This window comes from Rhyacophila brunnea, unplaced genomic scaffold, assembly GCF_057557595.1.
Source record: "Rhyacophila brunnea isolate RB1 unplaced genomic scaffold, BYU_Rbru_1.0 scaffold_24, whole genome shotgun sequence".
Lineage (NCBI taxonomy): Eukaryota > Metazoa > Arthropoda > Insecta > Trichoptera > Rhyacophilidae > Rhyacophila > Rhyacophila brunnea.
Genome location: NW_028232904.1, coordinates 14,209,601 through 14,223,920, shown reverse-complemented (window position 1 = coordinate 14,223,920; position 14,320 = coordinate 14,209,601). Strand labels below are relative to the sequence as shown.

Below are 14,320 nucleotides of genomic sequence, written 5' to 3'. Positions count from 1 at the left end.
AAGATAATTAAAATAGTTATATAAAAACTGTTATTAACTATGAAATGAAGCAACAAAATAATTTTCAACCAGCTGCACCCCAATAGGCGGCGCTTTTCCTCGATTGTATAATTTAACAAGATAATTAAAATAGTTATATAAGAACAATTATTAATTATGGAATGAAGTAAGAAAATAATTATCTTGTTTAATTACACACTCTAGAAAAAGAGCCGCCTATTGGGGTACCGCTGGTTGAAATTTTTTTTTTGCATTATTTCATAATTAATAATAGTTTTTATATAACTATTTTGATTATCTTGTTAAATTATACAATCGAGAAAAGGCGTCCCCTTTTGGGGTGCTGCTGGTTGAAAATTATTTTGTTGCTTGATTCCATAATTATGAATAGTTTTTTTATAACTATTTTAATTATCTTGTTAAATTACACATTCAAGAAAAAGCGCCGCCTATTGGGGTACCGCTGGTTGAAAATTATTTTTTTGCTTCATTCCATAATTAATAATAGTTTTTAATACTACTATTTTAATTATCTAGATAAATTATACAATCGAGAAAAAGCGCTGCCTTTTGGGGTGCCGCTGGTTGAAAATTATTTTGTTGCTTGATTCCATAATTGTGAATAGTTTTATTATAACTATTTTAATTATCTTGTTAAATTACACATTCAAGAAAAAGCGCCGCCTATTGGGGTACCGCTGGTTGAAAATATTTTTTTTGCTTCATTCCATAATAAATAATAGTTTTTAATACTACTATTTTAATTATCTAGATAAATTATACAATCGAGAAAAAGCACCGCCTTTTGGGGTGCCGCTGGTTGAAAATTATTTTGTTGCTTCATTCCATAATTAATAACAGTTTTTATAAAACTATTTTAATTATCTTGTTAAATTACACACCCAAGAAAAAGCGCCGCCTATTGGGGAACCGCTGGTTGAAAATTAATACTGTTTATATTTTTTTATTTTTCGGGATTTCGGCCTTCGGGATTCCGGCCATTCGGAATTTCGGCCATTCGGGATTTTGGCTTTCGGGATTTCGGCTTTCGGGATGTCAGCATTCGGGATTTCAGCATTCGCGATTTCGTCCGGCACCCATTTTAACACAACCCTGTTTGTTAGAATACAAAACAAACCAATCGAATACAAAACAAAACTGTCCATCTCCAATAGTATTTATTTCAAACCTGGTCAAATCCAGATGATACAAAACAAACATAGCCATCTCCAACATAAAATCGTAAATATCTTGTTTGTTAAAGATTCGCGATTATTGAGCATTGTTTAAATCGTATCTTTTAAATAAAATATAATCATAAATTAGGAAATTATTAACTTACGGGTTCAAATTAACCACAAAAAAAAAAAAGTTGATTTACTCAGTTTCACTTGTGATGGAGATGGCTACGTTTGTTTTTTAGCGTCACAATTACACGCAACGATTCAATCTCGTTGGTCCTTGATGTGATTGGTTAAAATAATACTAGTGTTGCTATTATTAAAAATATAGGTTGAGTGAAAACTAGATATTTCTTAGATTGGTGGCTACACTGAACGCATTCCCGCGCAATTTTACGTCAACAAAACTGAGCTGTAAGCTGTCAAACCTAGCGAGCATCAGATCTGTTAAAATTTATGCGGCCGTTTGACATTTATAGAAAGTTTGTATACTTATTGTTAATTTACATCATGAATAACTGGGCGAGCTTGAATCTCCAAACCAATTGATTAATTCGAATATCGAAATCGAATAATCCAAAGACTAATTTATTGTAGCGAGTATGGCTATATTTCAACTGGCTCAGGCGGTCAGGACTCGCCGTAAACGAAAACACTGGGTCAAAAGTTGGCTAACTGAAGAACAGCGTGATCGCCATTGAATATTATGGCGGGTTTTTTTACATTCCACACTATATCTTTGGCGTGTATTTATTCGACGAGGACTGTGTCCTCGGTGATACTCCATATATATTTTTTAAGTTTTCGCCATCTTGTAGTTGTTCAGTTGAAATCGAGCAGCAGGTCGATGCTAGAACTTGCGAGTCGTGTGGTCGACAACCGTGTGGGATGACAAGTTAATATCGCCCGTTTCATACCGTATACCAGGGGAGGGCCGCATGTGGCCCGCCGGGTATTTTTTCGCGGCCCGCCATCGATAATTGTACTTTGATTATGAATAACTTTTTTATAATTTTTTAAAAAATATTGACAATAGATCATAATTTGAAGAATTTGTTGTTTCGTAAATGTATTATCTCAGTACGTATTCCTTGCGTCTCGTCTCACACTATGTAACCACGATTTTCTACGTTGAACATCGATTTCAATAGATATTGATAGTGTACCGACAGAGCTACAACTTGAGATTATTAATCTGCAGTGTGACACTGGTTTAAGAGAATTGCATCGTCGTGAAGAAATCTCCAAATTTTACAATGCCCTTAATTCAGACAAAGTCGACCAACTTAAAGAGTAGGTATGCAAGAAAAATGTTCGTTATTTTTGGATCAACCTATATATGTGAACAAACATTTTCGATCATGAACCTCAATAAAAATTCTTTACGATCAAATATCTCCGATGCCCATTTACTAGCAGTTTTAAGAATATCAACTACAAAATTAACACCTAAATTTAAAAAAATGTTAAAAAATGTACAACAGTTTCATTCTTCTCATTATTTTTTTGTAATGTTTATTTTTCGTGATAATAAATAGTGTATATCTAAAAATGGTATTTAACTTGCGGCCCGCCGCTCATTTTTAATTCTTGAATTTGGCCCTCCATCCAAAAAGTTTGCCCGCCCCTGCCGTATACGATAATACCTATTTTTGAAGCCACTCGATACGGACTATTTTAACTCGCGAGTGACCAGTTGGCAACATCGCCAAAACAGAGAAAATCGATGTCTCAGGCATGCGCTGGACATGGCCTGCCCAGCTTAGCCTCTGGAATTTTATGAAGTTGGAGAGTTTTGAATCTTGGTATAAGCGGTATAGTTCCGTGTTGTACCTAATTCTCCACTCCCCACCATCATTCATGGGTCCGTATATCCGCCTTAGGATCTTTCTCTCAAAGCAATCCACCATTTCAGCTGCTTTCACATTTAGCGTCCATGACTCGCACCCGTATGCAACGACTGTGCGTATGACAGTTTTATAGAGCCGCGTCTTAGTTTTTCTGTGGACATTTCTGGATTTGAATATGGGCAGCAATGAGAAGTACGATTTATTTGCAGCGGTTATTCGGGCTTTTATTTCTTCCAGTTCCTCGTTCTCTTTTGTAATATTGGAACCCAGGTATGTGAACCGGATGTCAGTACTATACGACCCAAAGAGGTTGAACTGTCTTTAATATGTGGCCATATATTTTCAATTCAACATTTCACGGTGAAGTGTAATACGGTGAACTGCATACGTACAAGTTTCCGGACACGGACGTATCTACAGTTGGCTAGATATTGACTTGAAAGCCATCTGTCATAAACGATGGAAGCGCTCGAAGTGCTTGAATGATTATGGCGCTTTCTCCGATATGCGCAGAAGAGTTCATCGCGCCATTGACGCTGCTCACAAAGCGTACATTGAGAAAATTTCCTTGAATTTAACCTCAGACCCGAAAACTTTTTGGACGTATGTTAGGAGCTTACGTAACTCTTCTGCACAGCTATCGTCTATGTCTTTTGGGGGTAGTGTATTGAATGGCTATAAATCCATCGCTGACGGTTTTGCTGAATATTTTAGGTCAGTTTATTCCACGATTCCACCAAAACTTCAACCTCAACCTGAATACTTTTCGTCTTCTTGGCCCATACTAAATATTGGTCCTCTGGATGAGTCAGATATGAAATATGCTTTTTCTAGACTATATCCGAAATCCTCAGTAGGTCCAGATGGCATTCCTCCATGGCTATTAAAAGGATGCAAAAAACTTTTAAGCGATCCTTTGTTGTATATTTTCAATCTATGTTTAAGTAAATCTACCTTCCCTGAATGTTGGAGCTTAACTCGTATACGACCGGTGTATAAAAATGGCTCGGTATCTGAAATAACTAACTTCCGACCAGTGGCTGTTCTCTCTGCACCGGTCAAACTATTTGAGTCCATTTTACATAAATATATATATACACACGTGGATGGTCAGCTGACTGACGCTCAACATGGTTTTCGATCTACTCGATCAACAGTTACCAACCTCATGGAGTACACTGAATACATACCTCGTTCACTAGACAATCATTGTCAAGTTGATGCAATTTATACGGATATGTCAAAGGCTTTCGATCGAGTTGATCATGATATTCTTTTAACTAAACTGAGTGCAGTAGGCGGATCTATTAATTTTGTAAATTTTTTCAAATCTTATTTTTCACATCGTTGTCAATATGTCGAGTACGCTGGGTGTGCATCTGAAGTCTTTCAAACTCTTTCAGGTGTTCCCCAAGGATCAAATCTTGGACCAATTATGTTCCTCATATTTGTCAATGATATAGTTAAAGCCATGGATGGAGTAGAATTTTTACTTTTTGCGGATGATTTGAAATTATATGCACCAATTCGCAATGAGTTGGACTGTTGCATGTTACAGAGAAATCTCTGTTCAATTGAAAGTTGGTCAAAAAAGAATAAATTCGAATTTAATACTGACAAATGCTTTTGTATTACTTTTTCTAGGTCAAGAGCTCCGATTAAATACAATTATATTATGTCAAAAAATTCTTTAAAACGTCAATCTGAGGCGAAAGATCTTGGGATAATTTTTGATTCTTCATTATCCTTTCACTCGCATATAACTTCCACGGCTCTACGTGCGAGTAAGCTTCTAGGATTCATCATGCGACAATCCAAGCCATTCAAGAATCCTAATGTATTACGTACACTCTACGTCTCATTAGTGCGTAGCATTCTTGAATATGGGTCGATTATCTGGTGTCCTTATGAGGTTTCCTATAAGCTTATTTTAGAACGCGTCCAGAAGAAATTTCTTCGATGTCTTTATTTTAAAACATTTAACTATTTTCCTTTCGATAATTCGTCAGATGATTATTTTCCGACTGCCTTTCTACAAGGCATGCTTACTTTTCACTCTCTTGAATCTCGTCGGTCTCTTCTGCTGTTGAAGCACTTTTGCCTGTTATCGCGAGGGATGGTTTCCAATCCTGGTGTCCTAATGAATTTGAATTTCCATGCGCCTGTCAATTACCTACGTGGTCGCAGTCATGATTTATTTTGGATTGGAACCGTTTCCTCGTGTCAAGCCTATCAGGCACCATTAGCGAGGGGTGCAAGACTAGTAAATGCGCTCCCTAAAGACATAGACATTTTCAATGATGTACTTTGCATTTTATTTTTGAAACTGTATTTTTCTGTATAAAATTGTATATTTTCCGTTCTCAAAAATTATATTTTTCTGTATTAAATTATACTTAAGTATGTTTTGATTATTTTTTTTTTTTTTGTTATTATTATTGTTATTATATATATATTTCTGTTTCTATATTCTCTTCTCTCTTGTGAGGGTAATGTTTGACTTATACTGTAAATCTCATGTTGTGTACGTCTTGAATTTAGATTTGTTATGTCCACAATGTTTTGTATTCCTAAATAAATAAATAAATATTTAAATTTGAATTGATCTGATTGTTAATGTAATTAATGTTATTAAAATTATCAGCAAGTTCGAGTAAGTTACAACATAAAATATTGGAGAGATCCGTGACGTCGGTTAGTAATTAAAGTAGTAGGTACCTTCTTTGATTTAATAAACAAAACCCGATCGCCAATAGTAGCTTGATTTTGAAGAGCGCTGATGAGCTAGTATTAATGGTCAATAGTTAAAGTTTATCGTAATTAGTGTGTCATCTCGTAGCATAGTGGACAATGCGCACGGGGCGTAAACCCAACAGATGCAGATTTGATTCTTGCCGGGTGTCTTACATAAAAAAAAAAGATTTTTTCAATTGGTTGTAATATATTTTCTCATAAGTGTTTTTCAAAATTATGTATGTTCAATAAATAATGTTGGCTTAAACAGCATGGGATTTATATTTCTGTTTAGTCAGGTTCGAGAATTTGAAAAGTGTTGTGTGAAATCCCGAAGGCCGGAATTGAAAAAAACAATATTTAGACTTTTTGGACATTGTCCTGATTTTTCGGAGCTATTGGAGCTATCGTTTATTTTCGTTAAAAAGTCCACTAATTCTTTCTTCTGTCCATTCCGGAATTCTACCAAGGCCACTCGATATTTTTTCTCCACATAATCAGTCGATTTTTTTGTTATTTTTACCTTCCTTTTTTCCAAAATCAGATCTTCCGGAAAATTACACGGATTGAAATTAGTCTTCTTTCGACCATGTCCGATCCTAATAGGATCATATGGGCCTCCACAGAGTAGAGGTTTGTATTGACAGATTTTGTTTTTTACGAGAAATGGATGTCAGCCACTTGCTCAACCTATTAGGTCCATACCCTGACAGACACAAATTGAAAAACAATATGTGTACTTGCCAGACCCAGGATTCGAACCTGGATCCCACGGCGTTATAGTCCAACGCTTAAGCCACGCGGCCACCGGCCACACTCTTAGTGTAGGTATATTTGTTAGTTTCAATGGTTGAAGCTCACTGCATAGATCGTTGGCATCAATATTGTCATACAGGAAGCCAAATAAAATATTATGTTGCTCCAATTGTTTGAACCTCTGGAACTTTGAAATTTTTTTATCTGACTGGATCGTTTGTATACCTGAAGCTGGCCATGGAACGCCACCAGGTTACGAACTTACGAAACATCATTACAACAAACAGATAGAAACATTAAAATAAAATAAAACATATTATTTAAAATTATTAAAAAATGGAAATTGATTTTTGTTCTCCATTTATGTGCCCCCTTATGTTTTGTGCACTAGGCGGTTGCCTAGTTTGGACTACATATATGGACGCGCCAGCCCTGCTTCTATATATATAGATAATGACGTGTATCGCCCACAATTTAGATTATAGAATATTAGTATAACTAAGATAAAGTCAGTTCGATAAGGCCACATATAGTATCCGTACAGACTCAAGTAAAGGAGTCGCAAAATTTTCTTTCAAAATGCGACCTCCCTTATCCGCTTCCTCACATAATATCATACTATTATGTCAGATCCCCTTTATGATCATTACAGTCCAAGTGAAGAAAAGTTAATGTACGCATAACATAAATGTGACATGACGCTCATGGTTGAAATATTCGACTCCATTACTCGAATTTTTGTTATGCGAATATAGAATATTAAAATATTATGAATAATTAATTAGCATAAATAACCGCATAAAATGCAATTAAAATCGTTTGGAAACTAAATAGTATTAAATAGATAGTTTGGAAAGATTATGACTTCGATTTCACAAAATATAAAAATAAATAATACTAAAGAGTGTTTTAAGATCATCTTTAACCAGAGCTGTAAGAACCCCTATTTTTTAAAGGTTCTGTTCCAGTAGAAAAAAATTCTTCCGGCTCGTTAAAAAAGCAATACTTACCTGTACCTAGATGGTTGTATAACCTAAAGACTTATATGTTCTGCACCATATTATACTTTCTTTGCGGCAGGTTTTCCGCTATAATTCTACTGCGCAGGCGCAGATATCGCACAAGTTCCAAATATCGCGTGAAAATCCAGAAGCTGCTGAACTTTTTGATGCATGAATGCAATCTTACAACATGCACGATAATACGTATTTATACGTGCATTTTCTTGTCATGGTCTCAATAATACGTAATACGCCCTGTACTGGAATTAAATCAATGCACGTATAAACGAGGTATAATACACGACGAGTGATTGAGTCCATGGTTGTTACGCCGAATGTGCGAAATTGATTATTACATGAAATGGGCAAAATTTAGCCTAAATCATGAAAAATGCAAGCCCGTTGCCTTCTTCATGAATTAGGCAAAATATTTGCCAAGTGCGTGAATTCGGCAGTAATTTTTCTGCCTAGTTCATGCATTGGTCAAAATTGATAGAGGCGCTGCTCCGGTGGTGTTTTTTGCAACTAAATAAAATTTGTCAAATGTCACGATTATTCGGCAGTAATTTTTCTGCCTAGCTCATGCAATAAAATCCAACTGTCATTTTCAGCTTGCTAGAAACTTCAGATGTGAATCGACATATTATTATCAGTAGTAAAAGTATTCGACTGTCCAGAATTAATATTATAATGGTATGTATTTTGTTATTGTGCTTATTAGTAATAATAAGACCGATAGGTAGGTATGCTATCTTTACAAAATAATACGAAACAACTTATATTTCTTAATTTGACCATGATAAGCTACGTCCCCATTTAGTCACTTCAACGCCGACTTCCTCTTCAACTTTTAAATTCTGGTTTTACACCGAGAAGTTTTGTGCATGCGCAGAGGAGATGAATCCGTTTTACTGTCTACATTCGTTCATCACAGCTTACACTTCGTTGAGTCATAGATTATACATCGAAATAGATTCGCAGGTGATGAATAAAATTATTCACGGTAATACAGCGCCACCACGGAGCGTACGGGAAACGAGTGTAAAATGTTAAAAGAAAACAGTAAAATTTAGAATAACAAATACTTAATTATATTAATTATTTTTTTAAACTTATTATCACAATCATATTTGTAATAAATGAGCATACTTGAGTGTGTCCTAACGACAAACCAGTCATGGAACTAGTTTAGTGCCATCTATCGGTGCACTTTGTATTAAATTAATGATATTTATTCTTGTATGGATATTCACCCTCGAAATTAAAATATTCTATGCCAAAACGTCATGCGAATAATTCTGATTGTCAAAATAAATATTACAATTATACTAGGTATATTGTAATTACATCAATTTAAGTTGAAGAGATTTAAATTTAATGATATAATATATTTTCTGACTACTGTTCGGAATAATGAGGGCAACAGAATCGAATGAAAACGTCCTTTTTCAGAACTTTACACGGATGTCAAAGGCAAAATGGATGTCAGCCACTTGCTCAAACTATTAGGTCTTACCCTGACTCACACACAAATTGAAAAACAATATGTGTACTTGCCAGACCCAGGATTTGAACCTGGGACCCACGGCATAATAGTCTAACGCTTAAGCCGTGCGGCCACCGTGGGCGTTATACATAATACGACACATCAATACTACAATATGTCATTGAATACCTACCTACAATAACTAGATAATAATATTATATTCGATACAACACAACAGTGACTCGTATGAGAACCACGAGGGTTCATTTTTGCTGTAGCCCCAGCTCAACTCATTGTTGTTTCCTTAGTCTTGTGGAGCTCTTTTGAAAAATACGAACTCAAGCTCTCAATTTTATTTTTAACCCTTATTATCGACATGCCATTTGACTCATGTCTCATATGCAAACCACGAGGGTTCATGCTTGTTGTCAGCCACAGCGCCACTCTTTGTTTCCTTTGTTTTATGGTACTCCTTGGAAAAGTAGAACCGTAAACATTTTATTTTTACCCCTAAAACTGACATTCCAAATTTTCCTGCCAATAACATGTAGGCATCATTGCGCTTCAGTTTGTTCGTATAGTCTTTATGGTTATATGCCATAATGCGCAATGTGTCCCTACTCTCAATAAAATCTATTGTAATCATTTCAGTCGACATTTTGCAAAAAATCGTAATATTCCAATACTAAAATGCATCCAATATGATCAAATAGACTCAAATAAATACATTTATTGACAACGCAACTGACAGCCAAATGCACGAACGACCCGAATCTTACCGAAAAAATACGAAGCTGCTGGGGTGTTGAATAGAAATCCAAGCCGGTCGGATCGCAGTGCGTTAGTACTTTCATCACAAAATGGCGGCCATTTTCGAACCGATTTCAAGGTCGACGACGCATGCCCTGAGTTCAATTCGTGAGACGTATGGAAAAGTCCCGAGTGTAGACCCGGCTATAGGTACCTATAACAATGATAATGATACGCTAGTTATTTTAAAATTAAGGAAAAAAAACTTCCAGTAAGTTGTCATACGTAGGTAGGTAACTGTCGTTTGATGCATGCCAATATAATATAGGTAATATACCTAATCATTCTCTTTTTGTTCGTTATGTCATACCAAAATAGAAACTTTTACTTCAAACCAATTAAGTACCAATTATATGTTATCTATATTATGTAAATCCTATTGTCATTCTTTTCAATTTTAAGATGTCTCGCAGCTGTTGGGTGACAGGTAAGATGTGAGGTTAATGTGCGTTGTCAAATCCCACCAAAGGCAGATCACGAATGACGGCAATCGATTCATTTAATCGTGAATAGAAATATTAAACTGCTAAACAAACTACCTTCAACGGCGGGAATATGCAGGAATCATTTTCTCCCAAAGGACTACTCCGGAAGCAAGCAGGAATGTGTGGTATGTCATAATCAAAACTTTATTCCCTATTATCAGATAGTAGGTACTTCTGACATTAATCTGAAAGAAGAAGATGATGCTAACACTTATTAACAATAATTGTATTAAATTTTAATCCGCGTGATGCATCCGATGATAAAGCCAACTTTAATTACTGACGTGACGATCCCTTGTAGTCCATTATGAATGCATTCCTTTACCAAAGTTGACTAACTCAAACATTTAAATATATACCCGATTCTGATGGCTAAATAAATTAATCCCACATTAGAGACTGCAATCCACCCTATGGACGTTACCCTTATTTGTACCTACCTAAATAATATGATTGGAGGTGCATAATATGTACCTATTATTACCAAATCAAAATGCAGGGCCCCAGCCAACGGGATACGGCCGGTTCGGTCATTTAGAAAGCGCAGCACAACAAGGGCCAGCCTCAAGGCCAAAGTCCCTTAGACTCGACCCAGGTACTCGGCGTATTATGTAAAGCGAAAAACAAAGCACCCATTGTGTAAACGACGTACGTGCCAGCGGGATAATCTGATGCCCACCCAGAATCAACAAACTCCACACCACCGCTCGAATATCCACCCCAATCAACTTAATAAATGACTAATTAATGCTATGACCACCCGGCGATTTTAATTACACTGGCATCTTTACAAATGTCAAACTTTCCCGCCGAGGCTCGATGGACTACAAACAGACACCCTAGCCCCACCTCGTGGCGAACCTGGTCAACAACCCCACAAATCTGCCGTATTGACGACTCCTCGCGGACCCCTGTCACCTGAGCCAAAGGGGATACTGGCCGAAGGTACGATTCCAAAACCAGGAGAACCATGAAGACGACACCCGGCAGGACCCCCAAAATACCCTCAGCAGACCTAAAAGCAATCCATAGGTCTCGATCGATCTACAAACCACACTGCATCTGCAAAAACTCGATAGAGTTGTATTCATCTAGGACGCAATCCTATATACTTAGTAGTTTTCGTTTCGAATTAAATAATATTTTTTTTTCCTTTTTCGTTTTTGTTTGTGTCATGATTGTACCTGTGTAATTAAGCTTTAATAAATAATTATTAACTTTAAACCAATCTGTGAGGAACTGTGCCTCTCCTCCCGCCCGCAAAGGGTCTTGCAATGAATTAAATTATTCACTAATTTGTAAGTTTTATTGCACAATGTTGCATCGAATATAGGGCTCCTTTTGTCCCAGGTTGGCTTAATCACTAATACAACCACACCCTCACGGCTAGAAAGCCTTTCACGGCTTCTTAACTCTCGTTTTAAATTAACAGAAGTTTATAGAAGACATTACCGCCCCGCCATCTATGATTACCACGACGAGGTAATTTTCTCATACAATCACTCCACAGAACACCAGAAGGACTTACCCTCCCTGGTGGAAGGCATATTCAAGGGTTAAGAAGTGATTTTGCGTAGCCAAGACCCTACAGGTTCAACCAGCGGTTGTCATACTGGGCACCTTTAGCCCAGTACTCTCAAGCAAAGCTCTATATTGACAATAGTGAATAGGTTTAGATTGTTGTTTAATTTTTATAAGACTAACAATTTGTTAATGAATATTTGATGTGCCATTACTATAATATGACTTGAATTATACCTGTGTTTCTGTGGTCTTGTTGCATAATCAACACCCATGGCAAATAAACCGAGCGTTTGATTGACCCCTTTATCACACTATATACTGACAAATAGTTTTTAATTTACAATAATAATTTATTGTTAGTACCTACTTGCATTTCGCAGATTACAAAAACTTTCACATTTTCAAGGTTCTTCCGAAACATTTTATTACTTCTACGTGTCACTTTTTTCTTCCTTAGTATTTACGACAATTATCTTTATTTCGGAGTAAGTTATCATTATTTGTTTACATTTTTTTTAGTAAAGGGGGTCAAGAAAGCAGTTCGTGCAGCCTTTCATCATATCGAATGCTGAGAAGGGACGCCTAGACCTTGGCTCAGCAGCATGCTGTGGGAATCTCACAAACATAAAGATAAGTAAAGATGGGCTCGACGATCAAACGGCTGGAGGTAATCGTGAACAGGCTCGCCGCGAACTCGAAACGTGTGGGTCTTCATCTGAATGCGGCTAAGACCAAATCCATGTGCAGTGCTGCATGCATCGACGCCGATACTCCTCTCCTGCCCGTCGAGCTGGTGTCTAGGTTCAAATACTTGGGTGCCACGGTTGCTGACGATGGTGGTATTTCTAGTGAGCTTGGAATCCGCATGGGTATGGCGGGTCCGTATTCAACCAACTTGGAGTCGCACGGAGGTCAAGGCTGTATTCTGTGAGGACCAAATGATGTTTGCTTAATGCATGTGTGCTACCTGTGAGACATGGCATCTTACTAAGCTTCAAGAGTCTCAGCTTTTGAGCTTTGAGAATCGATGTCTCCGCTGAATCTTATGGGTACATTAGTACGACCGCGTTGCAAACACCCGAGTTTGTGAGCAGACACAGCAGCTTTCGGTGATTGAGATTATCACAAAGAGACGCTTTACGTGGCTGGGACACGTATTCCGCCAAAGAGTGCAACACTTCGTACCCTTGTGGCACAGCCTCAAGGGTTCCGTCGCCACGGCCGGCCCTCCCTCACACTGCAGCGGTGCTGCAAGAGCGACCTACTTGCTGCAGGTCTGACATGGCGAGAGGCGCAAGAGTTGGCGATGGACCGAGGGAAGTGGCGCGAACTTGTGCTTGCCCTATGCCCCAATGTTGGGACGTGACAGGGTGGAAGAAGAGAAAGATGGCCTATTATTATCCATTATTAGACCATGTCCGATCCTAATAAGATCATACGGGCCTACACAGAGTAGAGGTTTGCATCAACAGATTTTTGTTTTTATAAGAAATGGATGTTAGCCACTTCCTCAACCTATTAGGTCTATACTCTGAGTCCAAACACAAATTGAAAAACAATATGTGTATTTACCAGACACAGGATTCGAACCTGGAATCCACGACATTCTAAACCGACCTGTAAGCCGCGCTAGACCATCGTGGCCATTATAATTATTATAATATTAATTATTCAGTGAAAATATCATTAATATATGCATTTTTAAAATCTAATACATGTAAACTTACAAATAGTTTTTACTATACAATTATTTAGTACTTGCATTTCGTATGTCGTGACGTGTAATTAACTTTATTTCAGATTACAGTATTATGTGTTTATATTTTTTTAATAACAGGAGATCAGAACTGTGCACCTTTTTATCGTATCCAAGCAGCTCATGCAGCCTCATCAGTCATCACTCCAATTGGACCTGACTCGAGTATTCACTACTGATGCATCAATTCTCAATCGATGCAAGAGTTACAAGCTGTCCGCCTTTAAATCAACCCAAACGAACTCCATTTTATTGGACGACTGATAAATACTATCCACACTATTTGTATAATATTAGGAATATTACAATAATATATTACAATAATAATATTTATTTACATTAAATTTAATTACAATTACATTTAATTACAATAATAATACCTATATTACAATAATTATGTATAATATAGGTTAACTATTTTTGTCAATGATTGTATTTAAAAAAAATATTTTGTTATGTGTTTCTGAGATATTCCAATTTATGTATGTTAAAAATATATGAATAAATTTAAATGATCTTTTATTATTTACTTGAAGACATTGTATTATAAAATAACATACAATTAATTATGTAGTTATATATTTTAATTTTTCTTACTTATTTCCACAATTATATTTAATATCGGGATTGTCTTTGACACTCAATTGTTGACAGTTCCAGGTTTAGGTGGTGTCATTAATTGGACATGTGGGTCTATTCTGTACTTATTGACCGCTAAAGTGATAGATATTATCAAAC

At 36.6% G+C, this 14,320-nt stretch overlaps 1 long non-coding RNA gene across 2 annotated transcripts; it reads left to right on the top strand.

Annotated features, from left to right (window-relative positions):
* Positions 1 to 10,037: 10,037 nt before the first annotated feature.
* LOC147069082 (uncharacterized) lies at positions 10,038 to 14,060 on the top strand. Of its 2 annotated transcripts, XR_015071240.1 has the most exons (4): positions 10,038 to 10,085; positions 10,220 to 10,427; positions 12,346 to 13,284; positions 13,664 to 14,060. It is a non-coding gene; the product is annotated as an uncharacterized LOC147069082 (long non-coding RNA). The 2 variants fall into 2 exon arrangements; XR_015071239.1 differs by having other exon boundaries at positions 12,346 to 14,060.
* The last annotated feature ends 260 nt before the right edge of the window (positions 14,061 to 14,320 follow it).